General features: G+C 40.9%; 14 non-coding genes across 14 annotated transcripts; 5 read left to right on the top strand and 9 right to left on the bottom strand.

Moving 5' to 3' along the window:
- Positions 1-1,081: 1,081 nt before the first annotated feature.
- On the bottom strand, positions 1,082-1,153 carry TRNAT-UGU (transfer RNA threonine (anticodon UGU)). Its single transcript has one exon. It is a non-coding gene; the product is annotated as a tRNA-Thr (tRNA).
- A 589-nt stretch (positions 1,154-1,742) lies between these two features.
- On the bottom strand, positions 1,743-1,824 carry TRNAS-ACU (transfer RNA serine (anticodon ACU)). The gene has a single exon. It is a non-coding gene; the product is annotated as a tRNA-Ser (tRNA).
- Positions 1,825-2,236: 412 nt separating this feature from the next.
- Positions 2,237-2,331, top strand: TRNAI-UAU (transfer RNA isoleucine (anticodon UAU)). Its single transcript has 2 exons — positions 2,237-2,274; positions 2,296-2,331. It is a non-coding gene; the product is annotated as a tRNA-Ile (tRNA).
- A 1,163-nt stretch (positions 2,332-3,494) lies between these two features.
- Positions 3,495-3,566, bottom strand: TRNAT-UGU (transfer RNA threonine (anticodon UGU)). The gene has a single exon. It is a non-coding gene; the product is annotated as a tRNA-Thr (tRNA).
- A 589-nt stretch (positions 3,567-4,155) lies between these two features.
- Positions 4,156-4,237, bottom strand: TRNAS-GCU (transfer RNA serine (anticodon GCU)). Its single transcript has one exon. It is a non-coding gene; the product is annotated as a tRNA-Ser (tRNA).
- A 412-nt stretch (positions 4,238-4,649) lies between these two features.
- Positions 4,650-4,744, top strand: TRNAI-UAU (transfer RNA isoleucine (anticodon UAU)). The gene is made up of 2 exons: positions 4,650-4,687; positions 4,709-4,744. It is a non-coding gene; the product is annotated as a tRNA-Ile (tRNA).
- A 1,835-nt stretch (positions 4,745-6,579) lies between these two features.
- Positions 6,580-6,661, bottom strand: TRNAS-GCU (transfer RNA serine (anticodon GCU)). The gene has a single exon. It is a non-coding gene; the product is annotated as a tRNA-Ser (tRNA).
- Positions 6,662-7,073: 412 nt separating this feature from the next.
- TRNAI-UAU (transfer RNA isoleucine (anticodon UAU)) lies at positions 7,074-7,168 on the top strand. The gene is made up of 2 exons: positions 7,074-7,111; positions 7,133-7,168. It is a non-coding gene; the product is annotated as a tRNA-Ile (tRNA).
- Positions 7,169-8,328: 1,160 nt separating this feature from the next.
- On the bottom strand, positions 8,329-8,400 carry TRNAT-UGU (transfer RNA threonine (anticodon UGU)). The gene has a single exon. It is a non-coding gene; the product is annotated as a tRNA-Thr (tRNA).
- A 589-nt stretch (positions 8,401-8,989) lies between these two features.
- Positions 8,990-9,071, bottom strand: TRNAS-GCU (transfer RNA serine (anticodon GCU)). The gene has a single exon. It is a non-coding gene; the product is annotated as a tRNA-Ser (tRNA).
- A 412-nt stretch (positions 9,072-9,483) lies between these two features.
- On the top strand, positions 9,484-9,578 carry TRNAI-UAU (transfer RNA isoleucine (anticodon UAU)). The gene is made up of 2 exons: positions 9,484-9,521; positions 9,543-9,578. It is a non-coding gene; the product is annotated as a tRNA-Ile (tRNA).
- Positions 9,579-10,727: 1,149 nt separating this feature from the next.
- Positions 10,728-10,799, bottom strand: TRNAT-UGU (transfer RNA threonine (anticodon UGU)). The gene has a single exon. It is a non-coding gene; the product is annotated as a tRNA-Thr (tRNA).
- Positions 10,800-11,388: 589 nt separating this feature from the next.
- On the bottom strand, positions 11,389-11,470 carry TRNAS-GCU (transfer RNA serine (anticodon GCU)). The gene has a single exon. It is a non-coding gene; the product is annotated as a tRNA-Ser (tRNA).
- Positions 11,471-11,882: 412 nt separating this feature from the next.
- Positions 11,883-11,977, top strand: TRNAI-UAU (transfer RNA isoleucine (anticodon UAU)). Its single transcript has 2 exons — positions 11,883-11,920; positions 11,942-11,977. It is a non-coding gene; the product is annotated as a tRNA-Ile (tRNA).
- Positions 11,978-12,334: the final 357 nt, after the last annotated feature.

Genomic DNA, 12,334 nt, shown 5'->3' with positions numbered 1-12,334 from the left:
ATCTACGTGTCCTACTCCTCTGGGTGCCAAATATCACATATCCTCCGCGATGCTCAGTTTAAACATTCCATGATGTGCCATCTTGCATTTCATGCAAACACCACATCAGTGCATTTAAAAATACATTTGTAGAATAATAAATATGATGAAAACAGTGTTCTCACATGATAACCATAAACTGAAGAGCTGCAAAAAATGCTGTATCAGCTACTTACAATAAAAGGTGACTCGAAAAAACTAGCAAAAGTAGAGCATCATCATATTAAAGGTTCTATTCACCATCTTGAGTTGCACCATAGCAGCTTATGGTGCTTTTCTGCTCAGAGTGTGCCTCCAATCCCACATTCATTTTTAATTTCTTTGCAGTTTAAAAAACAACAATTACTGCTCGAAGTTCACTTTTCAAAACCATTCAACCTATTAAATGTATTTCTCTAACCTATGAATGTGGTCCATGTTCACTTTTCCTCATCATCATCTCAATACTCCTTTCCCAGAAACCAGGTTCACTTCTTCATTCAACCCACCCATCCAAAGTCACCACATCTTTGAAGCAAGTCTGCCTATTCTCCCTTTCTCTCTATGTACAAGATACCTTGTATCATTTGAATGAACAGCAGGAGAGAAGGATATTTATGGTGAGTGGGGGTGGGGTTTTGAGGAGTAACCTCATTTGCCTAAGAGCCGGGGTATCTGGGAAAAAAAGTATTTTATGGGGGAAGACTTTCACATCTCCTTGGTGAAATTTATAGGGCCTTATAACATCCTTTCTGTGGATGCAGATTCAGTCGGAACAGAGGTCCTAGTCCTTGCTCTGCCTTTCAAAGGAACTGTAAATATGCATGGCTTATTTGGCTTTGCCCGGCAGGGCTTGCCCGGCTGGGTGAGAATGGCGTTTGTCAGGCGTTCGTCAGGCGATCGGAAGGGGTGAGGCAATAATTTATAATTCAATGATCTTCATGATATTTTCTTGATAATATGAAAGCAGGAAAGGGAAGCTTGGCAATAAGCAATCCTAAAGCAAGGTGTGACTCCAGGGAAGAATGACTTGAAAACAACATACAGAAAGACTCATGTAAAAAGGCCCTGATGAGGCTTGAACTCATGACCCCTGGTTTACAAGACCAGTGCTCTGCCACTGAGCTACAAGGCCAGTCTGCACGCAGGATGTAAATTGCAACATGTATTCTTACTGAGGTATGAATATATCTATGATTTTGAGACTCTGTATGGAAACGTAGTTGCATATGAATGTCCACGTGCGCGCACACATTGAAGACCATGCTTAAGGCACTTTTTTTGGAAGTATGAAAAACTACATTTTCATATGAGAAAATAAGAGTTTTCGCATTCAAGACCATACCGATAGCTCTAGTTAGTATGTCTGCAATCAGTGACATATAGAGAACCCACTTATTAGAAGTGATCTGTCTCTGTGGGGCAGACATATGTTAACAGTCATTCATTTGAGAATGCCTAAACTTTAGGAGTAAGAGCTGCTTTCTTATCAATCTATTTATCCAAACTGGTTAATAAGCCAGGAGTGAGTGAAAGGCAATCCTCTGGAAACTCCATGAAAGATCTAATTTCTATTACGCACAAAATACTTCACTTTATTTGACATATTTGTTAAAATTGAACAGTCAGATGATCCCATCTAGCGGATCCTGGCTCTGTCTTGAAAGAGAGTGTAATTATACTACAAGAAATGCTGGCCATCAAAAGAGACTCTGATGGCTTTCCGACGAAGGTGGGATTCGAACCCACGCGTGCAGAGCACAATGGATTAGTAGTCCATCGCCTTAACCACTCGGCCACCTCGTCTGCCCTACAGCCCCATCTGAAACCTTGCTTCACAAAAGGTACTGAAGTGTCAATATACTGTACCTAAAAAAGAAAAAAACAGCTGAGGCAAGATCTCACATTCCACGTCTTCCCCCAATCAGGGACCTACATTTCATTTTTGGTAAATTCTTACTATGTGCTAATTACAAATATTCATAAGATTCCCCTAGACTTTGTCAGAACTGTCAAGATATAATTCTATGGGGTTTTGAATTGACAGAGCATATGTTATAGGACAATTATAGAATCTATTCCGTTTGGACTGTATTTTTAATAGTCATGATAACATGCTAGCATGTGAGTCGATCTTGCACAGTGAATGATGGAGCAGTGTCTGTCATCTACTTGGTCAGCTGTAGATGGCTCACCTGGGGAGATGTGAAAAGAGAGAGCTCCAGTGGCGCAATCGGTTAGCGCGCGGTACTTATACAGCAGTACTTGCACTGAGCCATGCCGAGGTTGTGAGTTCGAGCCTCACCTGGAGCAGCCGTGTTGTTTTTCATAAACCATTTCACAAAAAGTAAAGTTTAAACTCAGAGTATGGACGGCCCTTGCTAGAGAGTCTTTACTTCTTATAGGATCTACGTGTCCTACTCCTCTGGGTGCCAAATATCACATATCCTCCGCGATGCTCAGTTTAAACATTCCATGATGTGCCATCTTGCATTTCATGCAAACACCACATCAGTGCATTTAAAAATACAGTTGTAGAATAAGAAATATGATGAAAACAGTGTTCTCACATGATAACCATAAACTGAAGAGCTGCAAAAAATGCTGTATCAGCTACTTACAATAAAAGGTGACTCGAAAAAACTAGCAAAAGAAGAGCATCATCATATTAAAGGTTCTATTCACCATCTTGAGTTGCACCATAGCAGCTTATGGTGCTTTTCTGCTCAGAGTGTGCCTCCAATCCCACATTCATTTTTAATTTCTTTGCAGTTTAAAAAACAACAATTACTGCTCGAAGTTTACTTTTCAAAACCATTCAACCTATTAAATGTATTTCTCTAACCTATGAATGTGGTCCATGTTCACTTTTCCTCATCTTCATCTCGATACTCCTTTCCCAGAAACCAGGTTCACTTCTTCATTCAACCCACCCATCCAAAGTCACCAAATCTTTGAAGCAAGTCTGCCTATTCTCCCTTTCTCTCTATGTACAAGATACCTTGTATCATTTGAATGGACAGCAGGAGAGAAGGATATTTATGGTGAGTGGGGGTGGGGTTTTGAGGAGTAACCTCATTTGCCTAAGAGCCGGGGTATCTGGGAAAAAAAGTATTTTATGGGGGAAGACTTTCACATCTCCTTGGTGAAATTTGTAGGGCCTTATAACATCCTTTCTGTGGATGCAGATTCAGTCGGAACAGAGGTCCTAGTCCTCGCTCTGCCTTTCAAAGGAACTGTAAATATGCATGGCTTATTTGGCTTTGCCCGGCAGGGCTTGCCCGGCAGGGTGAGAATGGCGTTTGTCAGGCGTTCGGAAGGGGTGAGGCAATAATTTATAATTCAATGATCTTCATGATATTTTCTTGATAATATGAAAGCAGGAAAGGGAAGCTTGGCAATAAGCAATCCTAAAGCAAGGTGTGACTCCAGGGAAGAATGACTTGAAAACAACATACAGAAAGACTCATGTAAAAAGGCCCTGATGAGGCTTGAACTCATGACCCCTGGTTTACAAGACCAGTGCTCTGCCACTGAGCTACAAGGCCAGTCTGCACGCAGGATGTAAATTGCAACATGTATTCTTACTGAGGTATGAATATATCTATGATTTTGAGACTCTGTATGGAAACGTAGTTGCATATGAATGTCCACGTGCGCGCACACATTGAAGACCATGCTTAAGGCACTTTTTTTGGAAGTACGAAAAACTACATTTTCATATGAGAAAATAAGAGTTTTCGCATTCAAGACCATACCGATAGCTCTAGTTAGTATGTCTGCAATCAGTGACATATAGAGAACCCACTTATTAGAAGTGATCTGTCTCTGTGGGGCAGACATATGTTAACAGTCATTCATTTGAGACGGCCTAAACTTGAGGAGTAAGAGCTGCTTTCTTATCAATCTATTTATCCAAACTGGTTAATAAGCCAGGAGTGAGTGAAAGGCAATCCTCTGGAAACTTCATGAAAGATCTAATTTCTATTACGCACAAAATACTTCACTTTATTTGACATATTTGTTAAAATGGAACAGTCAGATGATCCCATCTAGCGGATCCTGGCTCTGTCTTGATAGAGAGTGTAATTATACTACAAGAAATGCTGGCCATCAAAAGAGACTCTGATGGCTTTCCGACGAAGGTGGGATTCGAACCCACGCGTGCAGAGCACAATGGATTAGCAGTCCATCGCCTTAACCACTCGGCCACCTCGTCTGCCCTACAGCCCCATCTGAAACCTTGCTTCACAAAAGGTACTGAAGTGTCAATATACTGTACCTAAAAAAGAAAAAAACAGCTGAGGCAAGATCTCACATTCCACGTCTTCCCCCAATCAGGGACCTACATTTCATTTTTGGGAAATTCTTACTATGTGCTAATTACAAATATTCATAAGATTCCCCTAGACTTTGTCAGAACTGTCAAGATATAATTCTATGGGGTTTTGAATAGACAGAGCATATGTTATAGGACAATTATAGAATCTATTCCGTTTGGACTGTATTTTTAATAGTCATGATAACATGCTAGCATGTGAGTCGATCTTGCACAGTGAATGATGGAGCAGTGTCTGTCATCTACTTGGTCAGCTGTAGATGGCTCACCTGGGGAGATGTGAAAAGAGAGAGCTCCAGTGGCGCAATCGGTTAGCGCGCGGTACTTATACAGCAGTACTTGCACTGAGCCATGCCGAGGTTGTGAGTTCGAGCCTCACCTGGAGCAGCAGTGTTGTTTTTCATAAACCATTTCACAAAAAGTAAAGTTTAAACTCAGAGTATGGACGGCCCCTGCTAGAGAGTCTTTACTTCTTATAGGATCTACGTGTCCTACTCCTCTGGGTGCCAAATATCACATATCCTCCGCGATGCTCAGTTTAAACATTCCATGATGTGCCATCTTGCATTTCATGCAAACACCACATCAGTGCATTTAAAAATACATTTGTAGAATAATAAATATGATGAAAACAGTGTTCTCACATGATAACCATAAACTGAAGAGCTGCAAAAAATGCTGTATCAGCTACTTACAATAAAAGGTGACTCGAAAAAACTAGCAAAAGAAGAGCATCATCATATTAAAGGTTCTATTCACCATCTTGAGTTGCACCATAGCAGCTTATGGTGCTTTTCTGCTCAGAGTGTGCCTCCAATCCCACATTCATTTTTAATTTCTTTGCAGTTTAAAAAACAACAATTACTGCTCGAAGTTCACTTTTCAAAACCATTCAACCTATTAAATGTATTTCTCTAACCTATGAATGTGGTCCATGTTCACTTTTCCTCATCTTCATCTCGATACTCCTTTCCCAGAAACCAGGTTCACTTCTTCATTCAACCCACCCATCCAAAGTCACCAAATCTTTGAAGCAAGTCTGCCTATTCTCCCTTTCTCTCTATGTACAAGATACCTTGTATCATTTGAATGGACAGCAGGAGAGAAGGATATTTATGGTGAGTGGGGGTGGGGTTTTGAGGAGTAACCTCATTTGCCTAAGAGCCGGGGTATCTGGGAAAAAAAGTATTTTATGGGGGAAGACTTTCACATCTCCTTGGTGAAATTTGTAGGGCCTTATAACATCCTTTCTGTGGATGCAGATTCAGTCGGAACAGAGGTCCTAGTCCTCGCTCTGCCTTTCAAAGGAACTGTAAATATGCATGGCTTATTTGGCTTTGCCCGGCAGGGCTTGCCCGCCAGGGTGAGAATGGCGTTTGTCAGGCGTTCGTCAGGCGATCGGAAGGGGTGAGGCAATAATTTATAATTCAATGATCTTCATGATATTTTCTTGATAATATGAAAGCAGGAAAGGGAAGCTTGGCAATAAGCAATCCTAAAGCAAGGTGTGACTCCAGGGAAGAATGACTTGAAAACAACATACAGAAAGACTCATGTAAAAAGGCCCTGATGAGGCTTGAACTCATGACCCCTGGTTTACAAGACCAGTGATCTGCCACTGAGCTACAAGGCCAGTCTGCACGCAGGATGTAAATTGCAACATGTATTCTTACTGAGGTATGAATATATCTATGATTTTGAGACTCTGTATGGAAACGTAGTTGCATATGAATGTCCACGTGCGCGCACACATTGAAGACCATGCTTAAGGCACTTTTTTTGGAAGTATGAAAAACTACATTTTCATATGAGAAAATAAGAGTTTTCGCATTCAAGACCATACCGATAGCTCTAGTTAGTATGTCTGCAATCAGTGACATATAGAGAACCCACTTATTAGAAGAGATCTGTCTCTGTGGGGCAGACATATGTTAACAGTCATTCATTTGAGACGGCCTAAACTTTAGGAGTAAGAGCTGCTTTCTTATCAATCTATTTATCCAAACTGGTTAATAAGCCAGGAGTGAGTGAAAGGCAATCCTCTGGAAACTCCATGAAAGATCTAATTTCTATTACGCACAAAATACTTCGCTTTATTTGACATATTTGTTAAAATGGAACAGTCAGATGATCCCATCTAGCGGATCCTGGCTCTGTCTTGAAAGAGAGTGTAATTATACTACAAGAAATGCTGGCCATCAAAAGAGACTCTGATGGCTTTCCGACGAAGGTGGGATTCGAACCCACGCGTGCAGAGCACAATGGATTAGCAGTCCATCGCCTTAACCACTCGGCCACCTCGTCTGCCCTACAGCCCCATCTGAAACCTTGCTTCACAAAAGGTACTGAAGTGTCAATATACTGTACCTAAAAAAGAAAAAAACAGCTGAGGCAAGATCTCACATTCCACGTCTACCCCCAATCAGGGACCTACATTTCATTTTTGGGAAATTCTTACTATGTGCTAATTACAAATATTCATAAGATTCCCCTAGACTTTGTCAGAACTGTCAAGATATAATTCTATGGGGTTTTGAATTGACAGAGCATATGTTATAGGACAATTATAGAATCTATTCCGTTTGGACTGTATTTTTAATAGTCATGATAACATGCTAGCATGTGAGTCGATCTTGCACAGTGAATGATGGAGCAGTGTCTGTCATCTACTTGGTCAGCTGTAGATGGCTCACCTGGGGAGATGTGAAAAGAGAGAGCTCCAGTGGCGCAATCGGTTAGCGCGCGGTACTTATACAGCAGTACTTGCACTGAGCCATGCCGAGGTTGTGAGTTCGAGCCTCACCTGGAGCAGCCGTGTTGTTTTTCATAAACCATTTCACAAAAAGTAAAGTTTAAACTCAGAGTATGGACGGCCCTTGCTAGAGAGTCTTTACTTCTTATAGGATCTACGTGTCCTACTCCTCTGGGTGCCAAATATCACATATCCTCCGCGATGCTCAGTTTAAACATTCCATGATGTGCCATCTTGCATTTCATGCAAACACCACATCAGTGCATTTAAAAATACATTTGTAGAATAATAAATATGATGAAAACAGTGTTCTCACATGATAACCATAAACTGAAGAGCTGCAAAAAATGCTGTATCAGCTACTTACAATAAAAGGTGACTCGAAAAAACTAGCAAAAGAAGAGCATCATCATATTAAAGGTTCTATTCACCATCTTGAGTTGCACCATAGCAGCTTATGGTGCTTTTCTGCTCAGAGTGTGCCTCCAATCCCACATTCATTTTTAATTTCTTTGCAGTTTAAAAAACAACAATTACTGCTCGAAGTTCACTTTTCAAAACCATTCAACCTATTAAATGTATTTCTCTAACCTATGAATGTGGTCCATGTTCACTTTTCCTCATCTTCATCTCGATACTCCTTTCCCAGAAACCAGGTTCACTTCTTCATTCAACCCACCCATCCAAAGTCACCAAATCTTTGAAGCAAGTCTGCCTGTTCTCCCTTTCTCTCTATGTACAAGATACCTTGTATCATTTGAATGGACAGCAGGAGAGAAGGATATTTATGGTGAGTGGGGGTGGGGTTTTGAGGAGTAACCTCATTTGCCTAAGAGCCGGGGTATCTGGGAAAAAAAGTATTTTATGGGGGAAGACTTTCACATCTCCTTGGTGAAATTTGTAGGGCCTTATAACATCCTTTCTGTGGATGCAGATTCAGTCGGAACAGAGGTCCTAATCCTTGCTCTGCCTTTCAAAGGAACTGTAAATATGCATGGCTTATTTGGCTTTGCCCGGCAGGGTGAGAATGGCGTTTGTCAGGCGTTCGTCAGGCGATCGGAAGGGGTGAGGCAATAATTTATAATTCAATGATCTTCATGATATTTTCTTGATAATATGAAAGCAGGAAAGGGAAGCTTGGCAATAAGCAATCCTAAAGCAAGGTGTGACTCCAGGGAAGAATGACTTGAAAACAACATACAGAAAGACTCATGTAAAAAGGCCCTGATGAGGCTTGAACTCATGACCCCTGGTTTACAAGACCAGTGCTCTGCCACTGAGCTACAAGGCCAGTCTGGACGCAGGATGTAAATTGCAACATGTATTCTTACTGAGGTATGAATATATCTATGATTTTGAGACTCTATATGGAAACGTAGTTGCATATGAATGTCCACGTGCGCGCACACATTGAAGACCATGCTTAAGGCACTTTTTTTGGAAGTATGAAAAACTACATTTTCATATGAGAAAATAAGAGTTTTCGCATTCAAGACCATACCGATAGCTCTAGTTAGTATGTCTGCAATCAGTGACATATAGAGAACCCACTTATTAGAAGTGATCTGTCTCTGTGGGGCAGACATATGTTAACAGTCATTCATTTGAGAATGCCTAAACTTTAGGAGTAAGAGCTGCTTTCTTATCAATCTATTTATCCAAACTGGTTAATAAGCCAGGAGTGAGTGAAAGGCAATCCTCTGGAAACTCCATGAAAGATCTAATTTCTATTACGCACAAAATACTTCACTTTATTTGACATATTTGTTAAAATGGAACAGTCAGATGATCCCATCTAGCGGATCCTGGCTCTGTCTTGAAAGAGAGTGTAATTATACTACAAGAAATGCTGGCCATCAAAAGAGACTCTGATGGCTTTCCGACGAAGGTGGGATTCGAACCCACGCGTGCAGAGCACAATGGATTAGCAGTCCATCGCCTTAACCACTCGGCCACCTCGTCTGCCCTACAGCCCCATCTGAAACCTTGCTTCACAAAAGGTACTGAAGTGTCAATATACTGTACCTAAAAAAGAAAAAAACAGCTGAGGCAAGATCTCACATTCCACGTCTTCCCCCAATCAGGGACCTACATTTCATATTTGGGAAATTCTTATTATGTGCTAATTACAAATATTCATAAGATTCCCCGAGACTTTGTCAGAACTGTCAAGATATAATTCTATGGGGTTTTGAATAGACAGAGCATATGTTATAGGACAATTATAGAATCTATTCCGTTTGGACTGTATTTTTAATAGTCATGATAACATGCTAGCATGTGAGTCGATCTTGCACAGTGAATGATGGAGCAGTGTCTGTCATCTACTTGGTCAGCTGTAGATGGCTCACCTGGGGAGATGTGAAAAGAGAGAGCTCCAGTGGTGCAATCGGTTAGCGCGCGGTACTTATACAGCAGTACTTGCACTGAGCCATGCCGTGGTTGTGAGTTCGAGCCTCACCTGGAGCAGCCGTGTTGTTTTTCATAAACCATTTCACAAAAAGTAAAGTTTAAACTCAGAGTATGGACGGCCCTTGCTAGAGAGTCTTTACTTCTTATAGGATCTACGTGTCCTACTCCTCTGGGTGCCAAATATCACATATCCTCCGCGATGCTCAGTTTAAACATTCCATGATGTGCCATCTTGCATTTCATGCAAACACCACATCAGTGCATTTAAAAATACATTTGTAGAATAATAAATATGATGAAAACAGTGTTCTCACATGATAACCATAAACTGAAGAGCTGCAAAAAATGCTGTATCAGCTACTTACAATAAAAGGTGACTCGAAAAAACTAGCAAAAGAAGAGCATCATCATATTAAAGGTTCTATTCACCATCTTGAGTTGCACCATAGCAGCTTATGGTGCTTTTCTGCTCAGAGTGTGCCTCCAATCCCACATTCCTTTTTAATTTCTTTGCAGTTTAAAAAACAACAATTACTGCTCGAAGTTCACTTTTCAAAACCATTCAACCTATTAAATGTATTTCTCTAACCTATGAATGTGGTCCATGTTCACTTTTCCTCATCTTCATCTCGATACTACTTTCCCAGAAACCAGGTTCACTTCTTCATTCAACCCACCCATCCAAAGTCACCAAATCTTTGAAGCAAGTCTGCCTATTCTCCCTTTCTCTCTATGTACAAGATACCTTGTATCATTTGAATGGACAGCAGGAGAGAAGGATATTTATGGTGAGTGGGGGTGGGGTTTTGAGGAGTAACCTCATTTGCCTAAGAGCCGGGGTATCTGGGAAAAAAAGTATTTTATGGGGGAAGACTTTCACATCTCCTTGGTGAAATTTGTAGGGCCTTATAACATCCTTTCTGTGGATGCAGATTCAGTCGGAACAGAGGTCCTAGTCCTCGCTCTGCCTTTCAAAGGAACTGTAAATATGCATGGCTTATTTGGCTTTGCCCGGCAGGGTGAGAATGGCGTTTGTCAGGCGTTCGGAAGGGGTGAGGCAATAATTTATAATTCAATGATCTTCATGATATTTTCTTGATAATATGAAAGCAGGAAAGGGAAGCTTGGCAATAAGCAATCCTAAAGCAAGGTGTGACTCCAGGGAAGAATGACTTGAAAACAACATACAGAAAGACTCATGTAAAAAGGCCCTGATGAGGCTTGAACTCATGACCCCTGGTTTACAAGACCAGTGCTCTGCCACTGAGCTACAAGGCCAGTCTGCACGCAGGATGTAAATTGCAACATGTATTCTTACTGAGGTATGAATATATCTATGATTTTGAGACTCTGTATGGAAACGTAGTTGCATATGAATGTCCACGTGCGCGCACACATTGAAGACCATGCTTAAGGCACTTTTTTTGGAAGTATGAAAAACTACATTTTCATATGAGAAAATAAGAGTTTTCGCATTCAAGACCATACCGATAGCTCTAGTTAGTATGTCTGCAATCAGTGACATATAGAGAACCCACTTATTAGAAGTGATCTGTCTCTGTGGGGCAGACATATGTTAACAGTCATTCATTTGAGACGGCCTAAACTTTAGGAGTAAGAGCTGCTTTCTTATCAATCTATTTATCCAAACTGGTTAATAAGCCAGGAGTGAGTGAAAGGCAATCCTCTGGAAACTCCATGAAAGATCTAATTTCTATTACGCACAAAATACTTCACTTTATTTGACATATTTGTTAAAATGGAACAGTCAGATGATCCCATCTAGCGGATCCTGGCTCTGTCTTGAAAGAGAGTGTAATTATACTACAAGAAATGCTGGCCATCAAAAGAGACTCTGATGGCTTTCCGACGAAGGTGGGATTCGAACCCACGCGTGCAGAGCACAATGGATTAGCAGTCCATCGCCTTAACCACTCGGCCACCTCGTCTGCCCTACAGCCCCATCTGAAACCTTGCTTCACAAAAGGTACTGAAGTGTCAATATACTGTACCTAAAAAAGAAAAAAACAGCTGAGGCAAGATCTCACATTCCACGTCTTCCCCCAATCAGGGACCTACATTTCATTTTTGGGAAATTCTTATTATGTGCTAATTACAAATATTCATAAGATTCCCCGAGACTTTGTCAGAACTGTCAAGATATAATTCTATGGGGTTTTGAATAGACAGAGCATATGTTATAGGACAATTATAGAATCTATTCCGTTTGGACTGTATTTTTAATAGTCATGATAACATGCTAGCATGTGAGTCGATCTTGCACAGTGAATGATGGAGCAGTGTCTGTCATCTACTTGGTCAGCTGTAGATGGCTCACCTGGGGAGATGTGAAAAGAGAGAGCTCCAGTGGTGCAATCGGTTAGCGCGCGGTACTTATACAGCAGTACTTGCACTGAGCCATGCCGAGGTTGTGAGTTCGAGCCTCACCTGGAGCAGCCGTGTTGTTTTTCATAAACCATTTCACAAAAAGTAAAGTTTAAACTCAGAGTATGGACGGCCCTTGCTAGAGAGTCTTTACTTCTTATAGGATCTACGTGTCCTACTCCTCTGGGTGCCAAATATCACATATCCTCCGCGATGCTCAGTTTAAACATTCCATGATGTGCCATCTTGCATTTCATGCAAACACCACATCAGTGCATTTAAAAATACATTTGTAGAATAATAAATATGATGAAAACAGTGTTCTCACATGATAACCATAAACTGAAGAGCTGCAAAAAATGCTGTATCAGCTACTTACAATAAAAGGTGACTCGAAAAAACTAGCAAAAGAAGAGCATCATCATATT

Source organism: Triturus cristatus, chromosome 12, assembly GCF_964204655.1.
Source record: "Triturus cristatus chromosome 12, aTriCri1.1, whole genome shotgun sequence".
NCBI lineage: Eukaryota > Metazoa > Chordata > Amphibia > Caudata > Salamandridae > Triturus > Triturus cristatus.
The sequence above is the reverse complement of the archived record's forward strand: the minus strand, read 5'-3'. Positions and strand labels throughout refer to the sequence as shown.